Below are 23,562 nucleotides of genomic sequence, written 5' to 3' on the forward strand. Positions count from 1 at the left end.
GATATTGTCAGAATTCTGCCGTACTTCCAGTCCTAGGAAGTAATGAAGGAGTCCCAAATCTTTCATCTCGAATTCTCTAGTTAGATCTTTCTTGTACTGATCTATAATATGATCATCACCTGTTATTAGTAAATCATCAACATACAATATCAAAATTACCATATCATCTTTATCTCTTTTATATTATAAATTTGGATCGGCTTCATTCTTGGAGAATCCTAAGCCAGTGAGATACTTATCAATTCTTTCATACCAGGCCCTGGGAGCCTATTTAAGCCTATAGAAAGCTTTCTTGAGCCTACAAACAAAAACGTTAGGATCATTAGTTTCAAATCCTTCAAGTTGCTCCAGATATACTTCTTCTCTAATCTTTCTATTTAGGAATGTTGTTTTTACATCCATCAGATGTACTTTTCATCCCTTCGATGCTACAACTGCTAAGACTGTTCTTATAGAGGTATATCTAACAACAGGAGCAGAGGTTTCTTCATAATCAATCCCTTTCTTCTGAGAAAATCCTCTGCCTACAAATCTAGCTTTATACTCTTCAATGCTGCCGTCAGCAACATGCTTTATTTTAAATATCCACTTGGAAGAAACAACAAATTTTCCTTTAGGTCTTGGAACAATTTCCCAAACATCATTCTTCATAATAGATTGATATTCTTCTGTCATAGCTTCTTTCCAAGCTGTATGTTTAATAGCATCATAAGGATTGGTTGGTTTTGTTTTGGATAAATCACTCATGTTTGCTGTATAACTAGAGAACCTTTTAGGTTTTTTGTTTTCTCTAACTATTCCAGAAGGTGCAACAAAATCTTGTGCTTTTTCTACTGTTTTAATGGCCCAAAGTGGTCTTTTCTTTGAATTTTGAGTTTCTGCAAGATTTAGATTTTGAATTTCATCTTCAATTTCTTCTAAGTTCTCCCTCTGAGACCTAGATTCACTATTTCTTTCAGAACTAGGTAAAGGAGAAGGTTCTTCAGAACTTAGGGCTCTTTTGAATGCTAGATCTTCTTTAAAAATTACATCCCTACTAAGTTGAATACTTTTCTGTCCAGGTATAAAAATCCTATATGCCTTGGATGTTTCGCTATACCCTACAAAAATACCTTTCCTCCCAAAGGGTTCTAACTTGGTTCTCTTTTCTTTTGGAACACTAATATATAGAGGGCACCAAAAAATCCTAAGATGACTTATATTAGGTTTGACCTTAGTAAATACCTCTTCAGGAGTTTTATCTCTGAGCTAAGAATGCAGGCTTCTGTTTTGAATATAAACAGCAATACAAGAGGCTTTTGCCCAAAGGTAATACTCTAGATTTTGATCAAAAATCATAGCTCTAGCAGCTTCTATAATTGTTCTATTCTTTCTTTCTACTACCCCATTTTGTTCTAGATTATAAGGAATGGTGTTCTCCCTCTTAACCCTAATTCTTTGCAAAACCTTTTAAACAAGTCTGAGGTATATTCCCCTCCATTATCAGTTCTAAAGGTTTTAATTTTGTGTCCTAAAAGGTTTTCAGTTAATGTTTTAAATTCTTTAAATCTCTTTAGGATTTCTTCTGATTCTTTGCATTTTAAGAAGTAAATCCATCTTTTCCTAGAGAAGTCATCTATGAACAAAATATAATACCAGAATCCTCCAAGAGAAGGAACAGACATAGGTCCACATAAATCTGAATTAATTAATTCCAAAACATTATTTGTTTTCCTAGTGTTATCATGAAATGGACTTCTAGTGTTCTTACCCAGAGCGCAACCTTTGCATATGCTTGAGTGATCTTTATTTAGTTTAGGTAATCCAGTAACCATCTTCTCCATAATTGATAAAGTTCTGAAATTTAGATGCCCCAATCTTTTGTGCCATATTTCATTTATGTTTGCAGCTTCATGAACTAAGGCTTGAATAGGTCGACTAGATTTTGTATTCAATTCATACAAATATCCTTTTCTCTGACCAATCAACTTCACTTTCTTGATTGAGGAGTTCTTTTCCCAGGTTAATACTTTGCCATCCACGAATGCAACATTATGCCCATCATCTTCAAGCGCTGTAATTGAGATTAGATTTCTTTTAATTCCTGGTACGTAGAGTACACCTTTGAGAAGAAGAGTATTTCCTGATTCTAGTTTCAAGGTGCAATTTCCAATTCCTTCAACAGAGTGTGCTGAATTAATACCAATGGTAACTTCACCGTTAACCTTTTCTAATAAAGAGTCTAGTGTTTCTTTGTATCTCATTATATGTCTAGAAGATCCACTATCGATTACCCATGCTTTATTTGAAATTTCATTTGATAGTGAGGAGTACAATACACGATTCTCAGGATCATAGGTATCTTCTTCCCTAGTAACATTTGTACAGTTTGCTTCTTGTTTAGAATTTTCAAGACAATTAGATCTGTAGTGTCCAAATTTTTCACATTTGAAACATTTTATTTTAGATAGTTCTTTCTTGGGTTTCCCATTCTTTTGATTTCACTTTTTCTTCTCAAAATGCTTCTTTTTGCCCTTATAAGAGTTTGTATTAAGAATTTGAAGTTCTTCATCTTCTATTTTCAATTTCCCTCCTTTCTTTAGATTTTTGGATTCTTCTTGAAGACAATCATTCTTAAGTTTGTTGAAGTCAGGAAGATTATCTCTAGCACTTATTCCTTGTGCAAAAGTCTCTCATGAATCTGGTAATCCATCTATAGCCATTAGTGTTAATTTTGTGTCACTAATAATGGTTTCTATACTTGACAATTCATCTCTAATGTCGGCAACCCTTAGGAAGTAAAAATTCATTGATTCTCCTTTCTTTATCGGAATGTGATTTAGTTGACTTTTCAATGCTAGAACCCTAGTTGCATCGTTGACCTCATATGCATTTTGTAATGCATTCATCATTTAAAATGATGTCTGTCTGATATTTTGTAAGCATGGATACGATATCATTTTTTACTCCATCTAATATGATTTGAATTACTTTCCTATTTCTTTTGCTCCAAATGAATTTATGAGGTTCAACTAGCTGTTGTTTGGATGCTTTATCAACAAATTGTTTTCATCATTCTTTTCAAGAATCATCATGATTCTGAATTTCCAGACATCAGAGTGTTCTTTCCCATCAAACCTGTCCTCGGGTCTGATTGTGTATGCCATTGAAGATAGGAGATAGTTGCTAGATATATATAAAGCCTGATTACTAAATTTTGTAGAGCCTAGGTTCGACTACCAGAGCTCTGATACCATGTGAAGTTTCTACAAAATATCCTTGGACTAAATATCGACTAGAATCTGCCTTCTTTATCTCCTTATATTTTGCTGAGAATAACTTCAGATGATGGCCTTTAATTGAATTAGAGATATAACTCAGAATTTTGTCTTCTATTTCTGCAATTCGAATGAGGGCAGTAATGACTAATGAGCAGACTTGTAATTTTTCTTGTGTGCTCTTAGACTTCATGCTTACCCTCTATAAGTATAGGAGTCAAAGGACAATTCCTTATAAAGGACATGTCTCTTCAACGAATCTTTTGCCTAAACTCTATAAGTCGGCGACTTTCAAAGGTTAATTAATATTAATTAAAAAACACAAGCAAATGTGGTTAGATTAATACTAAATAACCTCTCAAGGATAGACGCCGATCTTGAAGAAGGAATAATGCAAAGACTTGTCCATCTACTTATCATGCTATATTAGATTTGATCGATCTGTTATCAAATCAAAATGATTAACAACTTACAAACTGATCATCTAAGGCAAAAAGCTTGAAAAGCATGCCAACTACTCGATTAAGAGCATCCAACTTTTCTATATCTGCCTATATTGTGGTAGGACGAGTCTCTGTGCCCAAAACAACCATCTCAAAGCGACAATATTCAAAGATTGTCAGCATGTGTTGCTTTCAGGTGTTATAATTCTTGTCGTTGATATTTGATTGCCCTCCAACATAAAATTGATCAATGACACCATCTAGCACATTTCCTAATGCACAGACACAGATTCAAAACCACGAATCCCAATGCAAAAAAATGAAGGCAAATGTAGGCATAGACTTCAAGAAATAATGAACTAGTTGGCATACATTTCAAGAATTTTCCAGTTGACCAAGAAAATTTTGAAGATAACCTCGAACAAAATTGAAGTTGAAATTTAAATCCACTGGCAAAAAAATTGAGGCAGCTAGAAAATTTTGAAATTGACCCAATTGAGATCTTGAAGAACCCACAAGGAATTTGCAGTCAAAATAATTATGACTTGAATTGAAGGGTCAAACCCGAGTCAAAAAAGTAGAAAACCTAGGCAATCATGGATGAACCAGAAAACTTTGTACAGAGAATAAAACAAGCCATCTAAAAAATGGCCAATAGTTTTGCCACAGGCAAAAGAAGAGAGGCATGTGTGCCCTAGACACAAAATGGCGATTGAAGGCTGCAAAAAAACATTTGCACGTTGGCAAAAGAAAAGTTCCAAGAAAGAAATTGCCACCATTTGTAGACCGTAGAGCTTTTTGCAGAGAAATGGCATCGAAAGAAGGAACAAGAGGTTGTCGTATTTGGTAGACATCGTCGACACAAGACATCGTTCGAAAAGAAAAAGAAAAACTATGCTAAAAAAAGACAACCTAGAAAACACATTTTGCAAATAAAAGGATTTTAATTTATATTTTTTTGTGAACAAGAAATTACATCCTAGCTATTACGAAGTAATTGTAAAATACTTGCTTGTTATTAAGAAAGATCAAGAGGTCTATATATACAAAAGAATAAAGCGATGTTTCCTTAGGACATGATTGTAAAGAATAGAAATATTTTATTCTGGCTAAAGGAAAGCTTATAGATAACTACATCTTACTAAATATTAGAAACATTCTAATATTTACAATGGATTACAAACAAATAACCATTAACTAATAATAGAAGCTTGTCTATTATCGTAATACCCTCCCTTAATGGTTAATCTATCCACAACACCAAGTTGTTCTCTGAATTTGACAAACTTATCAAGACCAAGAGGCTTGGTGAGATTTGTTGTCTAATTTGTGATAGGAACATACAAGACTATCGTCCCATCTTTAACTAGCTGTCGTATGTAGTGACAGTAAACATCTGCATGCTTGATTCGTTCATGGAAGACTGGATTTCGTGCTAACTTGATAATGCCTTCTTTATCAACAAAGTAAGTGGTCGGTCCTACTAGTGACATCTACATATCCCCAAGCATCCAACAAAACCAAACAGCTTCACAACCTGCCTTGACTATCCCTTTGTATTCGGCCTCTGTAGAGGAGAGAGACACTGCTTGCTACTTCTTATCGGTCCATGTGATGGCACCTGATCCCAGACTAGACACATTCAGAAGTTGACTTTTTATCGTCAACAAAGCTTGCCCAATCTGAATCTATGAACCCACCGAGTCTAGGATTAGAACTTCGAGAGTAAAAAAGTCCATAATCTTAATACCCTTCACATAACGAAGCACACGCCCTATTGCCATCCAATGATCAGCCTCGGGAGCAATCATAAAGCATAAGATGTAGCTAACTGCGAAGCTGATATCAAGCCTAGTAGTAGAGAGGTAGCTGAGGCTGTAGGTACTAGTTGCCTGTATGTAGTATCATCAACAGGAGGAGAATTAGACTTGGCTAATAAATTGAGACATTTCTCCATGGGTGTAGATGCAAGCTTGCAATCCTGCAAATGGCATTTGTCTAACAGAGCCCTGGCATATTTGGACTGAGAGATATATATATCAGAAGACTATTATTAAACCTCAACACATAGGCAATAATGCATGAGCCCAAGCTCTATCATATCAAAAGACTGGCATAAATTCTATTTGATTTCCTGAATCAAAGATGTCAAATAGCCAGTGATGATCAAATTATCCACATAAATAACCAAAAGGATGATGTCACTGTCAATAGTCTTGATGTACAAATTTGAGTCTGAAAAACTCCTCTTGAAGCCTTCATCACTAAGGTACTTATCTATTTTTATGTACCATGCCTTAGGGGCCTACTTCAAGCCACAGAGAGCTTTCACCAATCAGAGAACTTGATGATCTTTACCGACAACCTTGAAACCGGGAGGTTGCGTCATGTAAACCTCTTCGTGGAGATCACCATTTCAAAAAGCACTCTTGACATCCATCTGATGGACCTTCCAACAAAACTCTGTTGCCATGGCTAGGAATAATCCGATTGTGCTCATCTTTGCAATAGGAGCAAAGGTCTCATAATCAATGCCATGATGCTGAGAAAAGCCCTTCACAACTAAACAAGCTTTGTACTTATCCAAACTACCATCAAATTTGTATTTGACTTTGTCAGCCGATTTGCAGCCAATGGGTTTCTTCCCTGGTAGAAGATCAAAAAGGACCCATGTGTTATTCTTCAATAGGCTTTGATGTTCAAATGTCATGGCTTGTTCCCACTCTAGAATTCCTTTAGCCTCTAAATATGTTTGAGGTAACCTCAAACACACTATGAATGTTGGTCATGAGAGCAAAGTTAGCAGACTCTGTAGGTTTTCTCTTTTTCCGAGCAGTTCTCCCATCAATGAGCTCATCATCATGAAGATCAGCAAGTCTCTTAGCCCACCACTTAGGCCGGAGAGGAGAACGACCAACACTAGTATCAAGAGATGCTTGGTGATCAGGTTCCTCATCAGAAGAATTTGGATCAAACTCAGGTGAAGCATCTACAAATCAAGGTGATTCTACAAGAGAAGTTGGAGGTGTCTGTACAGGGATCATTGGTAGAGTTTGAGCTACAGGAGAAGCTAGAGCCCTCCCATCAGGTGGACCTAATGGAAGCATAACTCCGAAATCATTAACCTTCATACTCTAGTCTATTGGATCAGGAACAAGAAAAACAAGCATGAATGGTCCTCGTTGCTCATCAAAGACTACATCACGACTGTACAGGAGACGAGATGTCTTAGTGTCGATCAAGCGGTAGGCTTTGTGAAGACTACTATATCCAACAAGCATGAGATTTTGACTCTTGGAATCCAACTTGGTGCGTGACACATCAGGGATCCAAACAAAAGCAAGGGAGCCAAAAACCTTCAGATGACTAATTTTGGGCATGCAACCTGACCAGGCCTCTTCCGAAGTCTTACCTTTGACCGCCACTATGGGTGACCAATTCAAAAGATAAGCTACAAGGTTAGCTACTTATGCCCATAACTTCTTTGAAACATGTCTGTGTTCGAGCATGAATTGAGCCATCTCAGTGATTGTTTTGTTTTGACATTCAACGACACTGTTTTGTTGTGGGGTGTGGGCTCTAGTTAACTGGCATTTGATGCCATGAGTATCTAAGAAGCTAGAGAATTCATTAGAACAAAATTCCCCCCATTGTCTAACCTAAGAATAATAATAGATTTCCCAGAATCTTTTTCAACTAAAGGTTTGAACTTCTAAAATACAAGAAATGCATCTGATTTCTTTTTAAGAAAATACACCCAATTTTTTCTACTAAAATCATCAACAAACAACAAAAAATACCTGAACCCACTTACAAAAGGAGTGGCCATAGGACCGCAGATTTCAGCATGAACAAGCTGAAGTACTTGAGAAGCTTGACATGAATCACCATTGAAGAAAGGTGCAATGTTGCTTCCCAGCCTAGCATGCATCACAAAATCCAAGCTGTTGAGTCTGAATCTCTAGCAAACTAAGAACAAGCTCTTTTCGAGCAAGCTGGGAGAGAATGCACATTTAAGTGCCCATACCGTTGATGCCAAAGCGTGCTAACAGAAGACCACCGAACAGCCATAGCTAAGTCCCAAGAATCAAAAGAATCAGTACGGGGGAAAAGACCATGATCCTAAAGACCCACTGCAACAATTGACTGAGTTGACATCCAACTGTGGAGAACGTCGCGGTAACTAACTGAAAGTAGATTTAGTTCCATCCCTGGAACATAGTGCACATTAAGGAAAATGAGATTCCTCCTAGTAGACTAAATCTAAATGTTGCCTTTACCAACAAAGGTGTACTCTTCTCCACCATCAAAAATAACAGAATCTAAGTAAGGCTAGTAGTCAATGAACTAGTCTCTGCGATGGGTGAAATGACGAGAGACACCTGAATCAATGTACCAGACAAACGACTTTACATGATTTGCAAGTCTTTCAGCCATGAACGTGTAAAAGGTAGATTTTGTCCGCTCAGTGTGCTCTACACTGTTCGCTTTAGGCTACAAACCTGATTGCTTAGATTGGGGAGCTAAGCTTTTCTGACATTCAACCTTCATGTGACCAAACCCGTGGCACTAGTTGCATTGAATGTTCTTTTATCGGGAGCCTTCTGAATCTAGAGCTGAAGAATTTCTGCTGAGGAGACTGCTAAGACTTGCCTTTATCCTTCTGAAAGAATTTAGCAGCAAAGGCTTGGTTTGTGGAGGTAGAGCTGGAACTGCTACCAAACTGTTGTTTCCACTAATCTTGCTGAAGCAGAAGTGTGCAGAGATCAGTAATGTTGAGAGTCTCAATTAAATGCCCGTAGGACTTTGGTAAACTCCAGAGAGTGATAACCACAATGTCCTCTTCCTCCATCTTGTGACCAATGGAAAGCAACTCATCACAAATTTCCTGAATCCTATTCAAGTGAGCCTAGGGCGAGCATTCTCTCATCCATGATAATAAAAAACAAAGTGTTCTTCAAGAAGAAAGCTCTACTTTTGTTAAAGTCTCATGAAGATTTTTGAGATGTGCCCATATTTCGGCACTTGTCTTGCCAGATGGAATCTGAAAGATTTGATCATCAACTACGGATAATTTGAGAAGCATCACCACCCCCCGATTATTCAGATCCTGTGTATCCTGATCAATACCAAGGGCAGCCGAGCGTTGTATAACACCTAGAACAATCTGATCAGTATTCCGATATTCAAAAATTGCTATTATTAACTGCTTCAAAGTGTTATAATTTCGACCATTGAATTTTGAATTGCTCTAGAGCAGAATATTAGTCAATGATGTCATAGCACGTTTTCCAATAAAAAATCATGAAAATTTGTAAAGGCACATTCTTCGAGGCAAAAAAACAAGACTTCGAAAATTTGAAGGGGTACCCAGAAAGAAAGCTTGAAAAACTCAAAAAAAATATGTTGTCAATTTTTAGATCCATTGGCTCGAAAATTGAGGCACAAAAATCGAGACACCCAAAATCAGACAACCACCTAGTTGAGCTCTCGAAAAACCCACCAAAAATTAGCCTTTTGAACAAAAATGGCTTTGCTGCAAAAAAAAACCACAAAAAATGGCAGAAGTGTGTAGAAAAACAAACGGCAATTGCAGAAAAAATGGTCGTAAGAAGCAGATTTCACAAAAAATAATTTCAAAAAATATTGCTCTAATAATTTCGAACAAGAATTTATAATATTTTTCAAAATAATTCGAAGAAGTGGCTCTGATACCGTATTACGAAGTAAATGGTAAAATACTTGCTTGTTATTAACAAAGACCGAGAGGTTTATATATACAAAAGAATAAAACGATGTTTCCTTAAGAAACAATTGTAAAGATTAGAAATATTCTATTCTAGCTAAAAGAAAGTTAAAGATTAGAAATATATATAGTTAATAGATAACTATGACTAACTAAATATTAGAAACATTCTAATATTTACAATAGATTACAAACACATAACCATTAACTAAAAATAGAAGCTTATCTATTATTGTAATACTTATAGCATCAATCTTGACACAAAGAACCCTAGCCAAGCTCTTAAAAATCTTGCAAACAAATCTCATAACTATTTTCAAAAAAAAATTAGACAAAAAATTCATTTAAGAGTTTATAAATTTTTCAAAAAAAGAGAAGCTCTAATACCATTTTATGCAAAAATATTGGTCCGTAAAATATTTGATGTATTAACAAATATTGAAGAGATCATTAAAAGAAATTTACAAATGTTAAAAATAGAAAGTTTCTAATAAGAAACTTAAGAAGATCATAAAGATGATCTTATCTACAAATAATAAAATATAATACATAATTGAACATTAAAGTAATAAAATAATAATATTCTAATAAAGAAGCCACTGCATGAGACCATTGAAAGTTTGAAAACTTTTAAAAGGTGCATAGTCAACTAGAAGACCAACAGAGTTGAACCAGTTACACAAAGCAATTTTTTCACGCTAAGGTTGTCAAAATCAACAAAGGTATTCAAGACCGTGACACCTCAACAAAGTGCATTGAAGGGAGTCATAACCATTTGAGGAAATGTGTGGCTTTCACAAAAGCCTGATGATAGAGGCAGTATGTTCACAACCCCATTGCCATGAAATGGTTATGAAAAAGGTCGAGCATTCCTCCTCTTTAATTCTCAAAAACAGAAAGGTGGCTGCAATGGAAAAGGGAAAAGTTTATGGTAATTTGACACTCATAGCGATACAAATGAGACTTATTAGAAGTTAGATTCAAATTTCCATCGTCACAAGAACAAGAACAAAATGACACCAAGGAAAATGTGACTTATTTTAAAGAAGCATTTTATGATGTAGCTTCTATTTAGATGAGAAGATTGCATGAACTCCTGTGCATGGTGAGTAGAATAAACAAAATGGAAGTTTTTGAAAATGGTTTCTAGTATTGTAACATTAATGGTGATACAATGAGCTTGTTCAATGTTAGCCTCAAAACGCAATTGTATTTCATTGTTAGTTTCAAAATTGTATTCATACAAGAACAAAAACAACATGACAAGGAAAAAAACTGGTTTACTTTAATGAGAGAATGATGTAGCTTCAATTTGGATGAGAATATTGCAAGAACTTTTATGCATAGTAAACAAAATGAGACTGTTTCCTAGAAAAGTTTCTAGCATTCTAACATTGTACAAATGAGACTTGTTAGAAGTTAGATTTAAAAATGTAGCCATATAAAAGCAAACAAAATGAAACCAGGAAAAAAATTATTTTGGAGGAAAATATGATGTAGCTTTGAATGAGAAGATTTCATCAACTTTTCTTCATAAAAAGGTACAAAGGTACACCTTCGAAGCGATGTGGTTTATCATTAAAGTGAATTTTCTTATTTCTTCACAGTAAGATTAAAATTAAGAAGAAAGTGAATGTTCTTCATTGACCACCTCAAGGGCGCTCTTTGGGTCGTTCCCTTTACAAAGTTGTCACGTGCTTCCACCATGTTTGACCTCATCTACATGGCGATTAGGGAGTCCATTGTCCTCTTTTTCTCGCATTTCTTTGCCCCCCTCGTAGCCCATCCCTCCCCACCCCAATTCATGTCCCCAAAATTGTTGGTTTGATCACGATTGCAAGTCCTTCCACTGCCTTATTCACTCCACCTTCACCGATCAGGATCCCTTCTTCCCCCGGATCAGCTCCCCTACCGTAGCTTCCTTCGTTGGAAGAAGTGTCTCTTTTACCTTGAGCAATGCAAGTCCCTCAACTCTTTCCTTCGAGCTTGCCCCTAGCACTTTTGGCGCATACTCTTTCCCCACCGACCTGGATTTCAACTCCCTCATCTCCTACATCGTCACCCTTTATGACATTCTTGGTCAGCCTCCCCTTTGCATTCTTGGGTCAACCTCTATATGGGAAACTATAGGACCATTATGATACAATATACCTTTGCCAAACTCTATGCCACAGTTTTGTACATTATTCTCACGAGACAAATGGACGGATTAGGTTGCAAGGCCAGATGCCAGGTTGGTTTCAAAAGTGGATTTTCAAACTATAGATCATATTCTCACCCTTAAAGCCATCATTCAAGAGGCTTGGCATCGCTCAGTGAAAGTCTACTGCTGCTTTGTAGACTTTAGCAAAACCTTTGATTATGTGCCCTGCTCGACGTTATTTCATTTTAGAGACTCGGGGATGTTGGGGTTTCCAAGGTTCTACTTGTCACCATCATGAGACTTTACGAGAGGGTTGTTGGTCATTTCAAGACTCCTTTAGGCTTCTTCAATTTCATTCAAAGTTCAATTGGAGTCAAGCAAGGCTGCCCACTTCTCCTACACTATTTGGTATTTACATTAATGAGCTTGAGACCTATCTGAGGAGTTTCTCGCTTCCTATGGATGAGTGTTATCTTCATCAGATCTTGATTTCCATCCTTCTCTTTGCTAACGACGTGGTGCTTTTGTCTTCCTCCCCTAATGGAATACAGCATCTTTTGGATAGTTTGGCCTCCTTTTGTGATTCTCGGCAACTAGTGGTTAACTTGGGCAAGACCCAAGTTATGGTTTTCAACTACTTGAAAACCTCTCATCTCCGCTTCTTTTTTAGAGGGACCGAGATCGAGATGACCTCCAACTACACCTATTTGGGCATTAGGTTTCCTAGGCAGTGTTTCAATCTAAGACCAGCCATGATGTCGTAGGTCGGTAAGAGGTCGGGTTCACTTGCTTTACTTGAGAGGTAGTGCTTCAGACATCATTTCCAGGATACCACGTCTAAGATGTGTATCTTAAACTCGCTAGTTAGACCTATTGTCCTTTATGGCTCGACCGTCTGGGGGCCCTCCTTGTTGGTCATTGACTGGGCTTCAGTGGAGAGGCTTCAAACTCTTCTTCTTCGATGCCTCATTTGCTATCAGCCGATTACTCCTACCAGTATTATCTTGGTCGAGTTCGGTGCTCATCCCTTCGAACTTTGCAAGATCTTTGATCTGGTCTAGTTAATTCACAGACTCAGGGGCTTTGCAGACTCTGTTGATGGCAGATACTGTTATTGCTACTTGGCCTACTATTCCTCAGCTTCGATTGTAGCTTCAGACCCTACTGGTCATGCTTGATGTTGGTATGCTCAAGCCTCTAGTCTCCTCAACTCCATGGGTATCGATATTGACTGCCTTTCTCCCTTTCAATATTTCCTGGATGCTCCCGCTCATCTCCTCCCCTCAGTCGAAGTTGAATGAGATTACCAAGATGGAAAACTACAAGAAGTTTATTCATGCGAATTGGGTCGACTCGTCGAGGAGCCTCTACCCGTGTACGACCTTCTATGCGAAGCACTATATTGACATTCAAGATAATATTACTATTTGACCTTGCTACTCTTCCTAATGGTGGCCTCATGCCTTACGTATCCAACTAAGCTCTTTCAGAGTTGGCTCTCACCGGCTCCGTATCCAGACAGATCACTAGACCAACAAAGATGAGCAATTTTGTCAATGTTGTGACATGGGTGTGGCTAAGACTAAGATCCATTTCCTATTCTATTGTTAATTCTACTATAAGATTTGCGGGAGGTCCCATTGATTATTCAGAAAGTGCAAGTCCCTATCCTCCTTCAAGTATGATGATCAACAATACCTTGCACTCTATCTCCAGGAGGCCTTCCTTCTTCGAGAGTCTTTCCCCTCTAAATTTGCATCCCTTAATCATCTTATCACTTCCTTCTTCACCTTGGTTACCTCTCCAAAAGGAACTAAGAGGTGTGGGAGCCCGTCCACTACTACTCACATCAAATCAATGAGACCGCACAAAGATCACACACACATGCACCATTAATGACGATGGCCCTTCTCTCTCTGGTGACGGGTTCGGACTTCTTCGCACACGAATAGTTATCCTTCGATTTTGAGCTACTTTTTGACGACTATGAACCGCAAGTTGTTTCGTGATTTCATAGTCTCTCTTGTATTGTGTTGTTTCTCTTTAATTTCTTCTTTCTTTGTTAGTTTCACTTTTCTTGAAAACTGTTTGGTGGTCATGTTGCATTCTGGCCTTTGTTTGTACTATCAGTCCCTTAGGCCCGTTTGTGGTCTCTTGAACATTTATTTATCTTATCTCACAAGAAAATTTAGTTTCTAAATAATTGGTACACAATTTAAATTTGGTTTATATAATCATCATAATCCTTGTTCTTTTGATTAAGCAAAACATAGAATTAAGATCGATGTTCCAAACAACATCAGGGTAAATTACATGGTATAATACAACATTTCTGCAAATAAAGGTTAATCTAAATTTCCTTGATATAAAATAATCAAGAAAAAAGGACCAACTAGTGCTAGTGAACTTTAGACTGATTCAATTACAAGATGAGCAAGATGATGTGGTGGTTGTACACAGTTTATTCTAGCATATCTCCTAAGAAATGGCAGAAATTGGTAGAAGAGGTTATTGTTGCATTTAAGAAACATTGTCCAAGAGCCCAAGGGTATACCATCAAATAAGTGATTGGATGTGTGCTTGTGCTTGGTAAGAGTTGTTTCAATCAACGTAAATCAAATGAGGTCAAACAACGACTTCAATCTTGGTTGGTTTTACATGTAAAACATCCTAATATTTATTTATGTTGTTCATGTGCTGGCTAAAAATTCCAAGTTACTAAGACTACCCATTCTAAGACTACTTATACAAAATGAAAATTTTAGGGAACGGTGTAGTGAGATAAATCTCTCCTTAGGGAGGCTCCCTTCTTACCGTAGGTGGCTACAACAAAAACTTGATTGAACTTGACAAATGAGTTGTTCTCTGAATCAATTCCTCTTTTTTAGGAATGATTTTATGGTAGCAACTACTACTTGAAGAGAGCCCACCCGAGGTCTAGTGCCCTCCATATAGGTGTTAAGTTCCACTATCACCTATATATGTGGCCTAGCCCACTTTGTACTCGAAAAGAAAAAAAAACTACTTACAAATTTAGCAGAAGGAATCTACTGCTAGAAGAATACCAGTGGCTTAGTAGTTGATGTAAGAACAACTTTAAGACAACAGTTATAACTTAATTTGTGTGATTGATAATAAGAACCCAAAGTCTCTTACGATCAATCCTTTTTCAATAAAAAGCTAATAGCTAACAAGGTGTAAACTCTCTTGCCAATTACCTAAATTGAAATGATATACTACAAATTATAGCACAAAGTCTTTAATCCTTAGTATTTATAACTACTACTAAGCTATGGCAATCTCGTTTCAAGAAGCTCAAAGTCTTCAAGAAACAAAAACGAATGCTCAAATGGTTCACAAAAATTATTATAAAATGGAACAAAGATAAATTGATCAATTCAACTTAAGAAAACAATAATCAATTCCAAGCCTCACAACACAAAGTTTGGAAAAACCTGCTTCTTTATTCAATTCAGAAATTTGCATCTAGAGACACAAAGTTTTCAAGTTACAAGTATAGTCTTCTTGTATAAAGAAAAAGATGATTATTTACTATGAGCTCTCTCCTTTATAAAGGAAAAGACGAGAGAAAAAGATGGAGAAGAAAGGGGAAACCCTTAACCACCATAACTTACTCTTCTAACAAACTCCTAACTAACTTTGACTTATTCTAAGTTGCATGCCTAATGTTGTTGCAACTTGATTACATGAAGCAGGTATATAGGTGCATGTTTACCACACAAGATTGTTTACCAAGTTCAATGGTGGTGAACTTGTAATCACTGGTTTGCATCAATTGTGTTGACTTTTCAACAAGGGGCTCAATTACTTCTGCATACTTGGTGTTATCAGCACTTACCACAATCCTTAATACCACCTTAGCCTTCTTCATCTTGGGAACCTTGGCCTTTGCAACCACAATGGAATCATGGTCTTCAGGTGGGAGTTCCTTCCTCCTCCTTCCTCTTCTGAGTAATTCCAATGAGCCAAGGAGGAAAAGTGAAGGAAGAGGATCCCATAGGAGGAGGAGTAACTAGAGTGGACACGGGATCAACCTATGCAGTTGTAGCTACAATAGATGAAGCCTCAAAGATAATTGCAATTGGAGTTGGACTACTATGTGTGACCTCTAAGATGAACTGCTCAAATAATGTTTATGAAGTATTCATCAATGCCATGTAGGGAACCACAACATTTGGGATATAAATGGTATATGCATCAAACACACTCTCAGAGTTGTGATATTGCTCCATTGTTAGGATTACAGGAGCAACTGAAGAGATAGGCTTGACCCATGTGATTGGAATTGGATCTTCATGGAATGGTGCTTGCTCAGAAGGAGAAGTGTCCATAGCAACATGCAAGGGTGAATCTACCGACTCATTCAAAGCTGGTGGAGAGTCACGAATGACAATTGCAACCAAGACTTCTGGGGGAGATTTCTTTGGCAAGCACTTTCTCAATGGAGGAGGAAGCTCGTCATTTCTAAGGATAATGTGAAATTTCTAAGGTTCAGTGGACTTCACCTCAAGTGCATGTCCCTTGCCTTTGTCACCCTTGATGCTGAGCTTTGGAATAGTTGTTGCCGAGGGACTTTGCAGCATCTTTTTGTTTACCCCTCATCTCAACCGTAAGACAAATTGGACCAACTTAATCAAAGTCTTCCCCCACTTCACCTTGATGGCTTTCAACCCCCTTTTCTTCAACCAAATGTTACTGTTGGCAAGAATAGGCTCAAAACAGTCCCAAACAAAGACAATTTCCTTGGATGAATAAGATTAGAGGCAAAATGCACAGCCTATGAAGGTGTTGATCAGTATATTATGGATCCAAGATTTGACCATCATCTTCAACCTCTATAGGAAAAAACAAGGTTTAAAGTCCATAATCTGCCTTAGGGTCAACCGGCAATAATCCATCTTGCAAATATCAGCTCTACACAAATCAACCCAAATATCTTCAAGGCGATGAACATGAATGTATGATTTTCTGATTTTATCATTCACTCCTCGCCAATCAAAGCAAGCATGTGCTATGAACTTCTTCAAAGTGATCCTTTCAAGTTCAAATTTCAGGTTCTTGGCCTTCGATAGTGTGTTCGATGAATAGCCACCAATACTTAGAGGATTCTTTAACAAGATATCAATGTCTGGCCTATCCAATGAAGATTGATATGATTGCACCGCCATCAACAATCTTGCCAACTCCATGAGAATGATCTTGTCACTGGGATACCGTGGAAGAGTATGTCTCATCTCTAAAATATCCAACTCTCATGTATGTAAAGATGGAAAATTGGAGAAAAAGACAATCATAATCATTCACCTTTGCCCATGCTTCTTCCAATACCCACTTCTTCAGCACTCCTTGTCAAATAAGCACATATAATGCCCCAAGGAGGCATCATGTACCCTCCCATAATGCATGCGACTGGATCTCAATGTGAGCTGGTTGAAGTACAACTATATAGGCACTGTGATGCAATCACCCTTAGTCGAAAGACTTGAGAAAGATCCTAGAGAAGCAATGATGTATACCAAGGAGTTCATATAGAAGGTACTAGTAGAAAAAAATTGAGATAGCTGCTCCAATATCCTATCACTTATCCTCACCCCAAAAGATCTTCTTTTGCTTTGAACAAACAATGAGAGAGATGTACTTATACATCCATGGCTCAAAGCCATTAGACTTCATGACTCTGGCAATGCGACTACACAAAAGTAATGAGATCATTGATCCCTTCCTTGAAGTCAAAACTATGCACGCCCTTTGACCCTCTAACAAGATTTGGCCTTTTGTTGATCAGTCAGTTGGCATTTACATACCTACTACGTTCAGCCATATCAATGTTCCATCTTCCCAATGCCTTTTGTTTGGTGATGTTAGTCACCAATGGAGCAGGTGGAATTTGAAAGATTCGGTCAATGGTCTCTAGATCCAAGCTGAAGATGGTCTTCCCATCTTGATCTCTGATTGTTTTTTATGGAACATCAAGGTTCTTGGCACATGTAAAAATGAACTTGGGTTCATGAGCCACTAAAGGGAAAGTTGATATTAGAAGGATATAACTTTGTCTGATCTACAACATATCACCTACGGATGCATCATCTACCCTTTTCAAAAAATCTTTGATATCCAAATGTGAGATATCGGTGTCCTTGATGCCTTCACAATAAGAGAAAACTTGTGGAGGAATGGAGTTATGATATTTATCATACTGACACTTCATTTTCTATCTTTCTTTACCTTTACCTGGAACAATGTCCTCTGTCATAACAAGTTGGTATGCACAAACAATTGTGACATGGAAATTCTAAAATGTAAGTGCATCTTCAAAAGGAGGATCCATCATGAATTTTTGAGTATTCAAGCGAGGAATATGTTATGTTACCCGAGGACACGGCCCCAAGTTTCTAAAAGCGTACCCGTTTTGGGATGGCCAGTACCATTTCCAAGTCGTCCCCACCTAGGCAAAAAAAGGGAAACGCATCCCCAAAACTTCGAAAAATGGTTGAGACATTTCCAGCTTGCATTGACCGTCTCGGAGACTGCAATGGCATTTCTTGTCTATCCCAAGGACTGCAAAAAAGTTTCAAATTTTAAAATAATAAATAAAACAAAAAAACATTTTTTAAATGTTGTTTTTTCCCATGTAGGCCCCACATGTTGGAACACATGAAATAGTAATAATAACATATAATATGTTATTTTAAGTTTAACATATGTTAGGAACTTAATTTTTGTCCTACCGTACGCGGTGGGACAATGGCAGGGTTATTTCTCAAGTTGTAGGCAGCATTGTTTTCCGAGTGGCAAGGTTTATTCAAAAGCATGGGCAGCGTTATTTCAACTACAGGGGCAACGTTGGGCTTATTTTGCCCCTATTTAGGGAATTATTATAAATGTTTTTAAGTCTCTTTTCTGCACAGTTTACTTAGGTTTTTTCAGCAGCAGAGGCAACATTATTTCAACTGCAAGGACAGCCTTAGGCTTATTTTGCCCCTATTTATAAATTATTATAAATGCTTTCAAGTCTGTTTTTTTCACAATTTACTTGGTAATCATACTATTAGTTCATACTTTAAAAGTTTTAAGTCTTTTAACTTTTTCAATGTTTTCATTTTGTTAAATATTTGAAACTTGAAAATTGCAACCTTATGATATGAATCTATGATGTTTTTTTTCATTCTCTTATTTGATTCATTTGATTTCATACTATGTTCCTATTCTTAGACTCTACTATTCTTAGATAATTCATTTGTGTTATGTCTATGATGGTTCAATTTGATGCTTATTGCTATGTTCTATGATTTTTGATGACAAGGATTGACAATATTAAATTATGTTGCTATGATGAATGTGATATTCAGGGATATACTTGAAAATTCAGTTACAATATATAGAGTCGTCCCTTGTTCTGGCCAAAAAAAAAAGTCTCGGAAACCCATTTCCCTATTCCTCCATCCCGAAAACTTGGGGTAACATAGCGAATGAGACTTTTTCATGGAAGGTATGGTTGTAAGTACAGCGAATGCAAATGATAATTTTAGCTCAAAAACAAGCATTTATGGTAAAATATCTAAAAAATGAGTTTTTGAAACACAAAAGCCCATACAGACAGCGAGGGCATTCTTATGGAAAAAGCACAAAACATGAATGGAAGAATGTTTATGATGAGACTTTGTATTTTCATCATAAGCAAACGTGTATGTGCATACAAAGATTCACCATTATGGATTTTTTGAAATATATGAGTGATATGCAAGATGTGAAAGGAGCATATGCAAACATGGAATGGGGCTCTTTTGCAAGCAAAGCATATGGTAAAAGCGCTTACTTGATGAGGATTGTTTTCAAGAACGTGGTTTTTAATCCCGACTACACGTACAAGCAAGATGAAGTGCTTGCACATGGAACTTGAAGAACATAGATGGAAAATACAAGGAGCACATCATATATATATGCAAATCTGAAAATATAAATGAAGAGACTTGCATAAACAAGACAACAAAAAGCCCTATAAAATTCAATACAATACAAGGTTTCGGACATTTACTGATCAAAAAAAAAAAAAAAAAAAAAAACTATAAAAAATGACAAGGAATCATACTATTTCCTCAAGATGCAAGAGAAGAAATCTTTTAAACACTTACGAAAAATCTGAAAATGCAATCAAAGAGATTTCTTCGATTTAAAAAGATTGCAAGATGAAGTGTTGAATAGACTTCGAATCTTGACTCAATCCTTGCAAGAAATGAGTTGCTTGTCAAGTGTAGAAAGTTGCAGATTAAAATTGCATCATTTTAGCAACCAGTTTGACTAAGCAATGTGTAACATGCAAAGAATTTGGAAAATGGCACCCAAAGCATAGCAAGTGATTTATAAGACTTGAATATAAGCTAAGAAGGATACGAAATGCTTTGGAACTTACCTTGAACCAAACACTCGTTATTTTGATGGTGCAAATTGCTTAAAACTAAGGAACTTTTGAGCAAAACTATATAATAGATGGGTTGAAAAATGAGCAAAAACCTCAACAAACACCTTTTTTGAATAGCCCAATGTGTTCCTTGGACGATTTTGGGCAAAAAAAAACCTATAGATCTTTGAAAACCAGCAAGCAATGCTCAAGAAATGAGCATTGGAAGGCTACAAAACCCGTTTTTTGGAGACAAACACTCAAGAAAGTGGAGTTTTCAAAGCCATAAACATGTGTTTTTGGGCTAAAAATCACCACTTACAAGTATTATACCAAAATGTCTTATGTTTTTTAGTAAAGATGCACTTTTAGGTTGCAAAAGCATGTGCTTTATGTTGAAGAGAGTAGCTGCGATAGAGATCTTTATCTCTGGAAATATGAATGTTATTAACGTTATTGTCATCTTCAGCTGAAAAGGACACTTACAGTATAATTTGTAATATTATAAATGTAAATGACATGTGTCATTCACATGGATTGAGGCATGAATATTCGAATAGTCATATTTAATTATAGGAGTTATGAGAAACTCAAGAGACCTTGGGTTAGAATTTGAAGAGTCTCTTCTATTGTTATATATTCACATCATGCGATAAGCATTGTACACTTAAAAATTTCATTATCAATAAAGATATTTTGTGTTGTGTGGCTAGGTTTTTCCCTTCATTCTCGAAGAGTTTTCCCAGGATATTTCTGGTGTTCTTTGTTTTAGTTTTGTCTTCTACTTATTGCTGGTTATCTTCATGCATTTCTGGGCTATAGTTTCAACATGGTATGAGAGCCTAGTTCTTTTGATAATCAGCATCAGGGAATCTTGGTCATGATCTATTTTTTATTGGTTCTGTGTGTGATCCTATCAAGATAAGGGAATAGGTCGAAAGTTTTATAGAAGCATTCAAATGATGGGGACATGTCAGAGTCACCGTTTTTCTTGCCGTTGTGTTTAATATTATGACACAACTGTCAATTAATATAGTTGTGTGTGTCGCAATATATGTAATATTGCTTTTGTGTTAGAGTATTTGATTCCACAGTGAAGTCAAAATCGGATGTGATATTATTATGATGGGAGGACCTACTCCTCGTCAATGGGTTACGATTTAATATTTTGGAACGTCATAGCATAGACGATGCAGAGTTGTGATGCTTCCTTTATTGTCGGGCATTGAGCCAGTATGATATAGTTTTTTATTTTATTTTTGCATATAAATTTATTGTGAATCTAACGTGAGCCCTAGTCTAGCACTCTGATGTTGCTTGGTAGTATAGCAATTTGCTATGGCGATGATAATGCAGAAGAAATCTAAGATGTCGCAGAGGTATGATAGCCGGACAACAATCTTCTCACCTGAGGGGAGGCTTTATCAGGTTGTATATGCAATGGAAGCCATCAGAAATGCGGGGGCTGCAGTGGGGATCCTCACAAAGGATGGGTTAGTTCTCGCAGGAAAGCAGCACATGACGTCAAAGCTCCTTCAAACCTCCAAAGTCCACCGAGAAAATGTACAAGATTGACGATCATGTGGCGTGCGCTGTGACAAAGATTATGGTTGATGCCAACATCCTCATCAACACGCCAAGGGTTCATGCCCAGCGTTACACTTTTGCTTACCAAGAACCCATTCCTATTGAGCAGCAGGTTCAATCTCTTTGCATTATTTTTATATAGTGATTATGTGTGGTTCACGTTTTTTGTTAATGCTATTTTGGTTATGATGAAGCAATAGATCAAGAGGTTAACTTGGCTTTTTTTTTTGGATGAAGCTTTATCAAACTATTCTCTGTCTCCCAGAATTTGAAAATTGTCATATTTGAACAGGAAGAACTGGAAGTAGAGGTTTGTTTGCGGTTTTTGTTGTATATCAAGATTTGAGTGTATACGGTGGTGACAGCTAGGCCCCTGATGCTTATTACAGGAAGTGGAAGTTGTTTGTTAGGTATTGTATAGGAATTGCAAGATAGCTAAGCCACAAAGGCTATTCATCTCCAGCTCGTCATTTTAATGCCATGGGTGTAACGGCAGTAGGTTTGTCTCCAGTTGTCCTACAGATTTTAGGCCGACAGTTGTTTTTTAAGTTTGTTTTAAAGGTTTCAATTTCTTTATCTTTACCTCTTGATATCGTCTGCCATTTTTTTTAGAGAAGAAGACAATTAATCAGTTCTGTGGTAAAAATATTGGCCTGACTCCTGAATATTTAGAATCTCTTCAAAGTTATTTTCATCTTTAGTATTGAAAGAGATTCTCAAGACGAATGAATGTATAGCATTTATTGCTTGCTAGGTAGTGGAGTGCCAAGGAAAAGGCTCAATAACAAAACTGAGAACAATGTTGTTCAAAGAATCAAAGCTATTTTGCATGTCACTAGTCTTCTGAAATGTAACAGTAATTTGGCAATCTTCTTGCAACATACATATGGAATCAATGAAGGGAAGAGACAAACCTTTGCAAGCATCTCAGAGCGGCTATTCAGCTCACAGTTGTGAACATGGTGGTAAACAAGTAGCTCAAACAATGTCAGCCTTCCTGAAAAGGAGAGCACCGTGGTTATCTTCTATTGGCATCTACTCTGTTTTTAGATATAACGTAGCTGCATGATTCTGCGACGGTGCTGGTTTGCATTATTTATGTATTTTGCATACTGAGATTCTTCTCGAGGAAGATTAGCAAAAGATATAAGTAACTCATTTTGAATATAGTCATAAACTGGAATATGCATTTTTAATGGGTTTATCTCTCTTGATTGTAGGACTAGGATGTAACAACAAAGGCTATAGACCTTGCTTAGTTAAGAGAAAGATCTTAGCTTCAGACGGAGGCTTCATAATTAAGAGGGAAATGTTTTTAGCTTCAGAGGGACGCTATATAATTAAGAGGGAGTACTAATGAAATCTCCACCACTCTCATACATACTTGTATATGCATTTTTAATGGGTTTATCTCTCTTGATTGCAGGACTAGGATGTAACAACAAAGGCTATAGACCTTGCTTAGTTAAGAGAAAGATCTTAGCTTCAGAGGGAGGCTTCATAATTAAGAGGGAAATGTTTTTAGCTTCAGAGGGAGGCTATATAATTAAGAGGGAGTACTAATGAAATCTCCACCACTCTCATACATACTTGTGATGTTTATAGGATTTGTAAAATTTGAGACTTAAATGGAACTAAGTTTTGTTTTGTTATGTCTATTCATGTGAAATCAACAATGAAATTGTAAGATCAGCTATGATAACTCTTTCACTATGCAATAGTGAACATCATGTTGAGAGAGTCCATGATGTCATCACGTTGAGAGATTCCGTAATGGGAGTTGATGTCATGTTGAGAGATTCCATGACAGTTCACGTTGAGAGAGTCCATGAACAAAAGCTTAGCTGTGACTCTTGCAAATTTTTCATGTTGAGTTATTCCATAAATATGATTGGTTGTTACAAATTTTTCACATTGAGTTATTCTATGAATATGATTGGTTGTTATAGGTTTTCATGTTGAGTGAT

General features: G+C 36.8%; 1 protein-coding gene and 1 pseudogene across 18 annotated transcripts in view; one reads left to right on the forward strand and one right to left on the reverse strand.

Annotated features, from left to right (window-relative positions):
- The window catches only part of LOC149572879 (protein PHOSPHATE STARVATION RESPONSE 3-like), a 53,485-nt gene that overhangs the window by 23,243 nt on the left and 6,680 nt on the right, over window positions 1-23,562 (reverse strand). The gene's annotated exons all lie outside the window — the stretch shown is intronic.
- LOC149572880 (proteasome subunit alpha type-4-like) lies at window positions 21,325-21,851 on the forward strand (annotated as a pseudogene).

Source organism: Cupressus sempervirens, chromosome 2, assembly GCF_028749045.1.
Source record: "Cupressus sempervirens isolate cs-2001-9-10 chromosome 2, ASM2874904v1, whole genome shotgun sequence".
NCBI lineage: Eukaryota > Viridiplantae > Streptophyta > Pinopsida > Cupressales > Cupressaceae > Cupressus > Cupressus sempervirens.